The sequence below is a fragment of the Notothenia coriiceps genome, unplaced genomic scaffold (genome assembly GCF_000735185.1).
Source record: "Notothenia coriiceps isolate Sejong01 unplaced genomic scaffold, NC01 NC01_scaffold00005787, whole genome shotgun sequence".
Taxonomy (NCBI): domain Eukaryota; kingdom Metazoa; phylum Chordata; class Actinopteri; order Perciformes; family Nototheniidae; genus Notothenia; species Notothenia coriiceps.
In genome coordinates, this window is record NW_011338488.1 from 173,735 (window position 1) to 174,062 (window position 328).

At 44.5% G+C, this 328-nt stretch overlaps 1 protein-coding gene across 1 annotated transcript in view; it reads right to left on the reverse strand.

Moving 5' to 3' along the window:
• LOC104943209 (solute carrier family 41 member 1-like) overlaps positions 1-328 on the reverse strand; it is a 35,938-nt gene that overhangs the window by 23,824 nt on the left and 11,786 nt on the right. The window lies entirely within an intron of this gene.

The following is a 328-nucleotide window of genomic DNA, read 5'->3' on the forward strand; positions in this document are numbered from 1 at the left end:
ACACACACACACACACACACACACACACACACACACACACACACACACACACACACACACACTCTAGATGCGTTCCCCCCCTTATGTGCCCCTCCCCCCACATGGATCACACCTGGCACACGCAATACATGTTCAGTGTCTGTTCTTTGTATGTTAACTGCAGTTCTTCATGTATACCAGTAGTCTGAATATGTACAGTTTGAAAGGATGTTAAATGAAATGGTTTTTGTGTTAATGTAATAGCAGTTAAAACAGGACCGGTCAAATTTGACCGAGAACACCAAAGTAAGGGGGGGACGAAGACAATAGGAGGGTTAAAGAAGCCCTA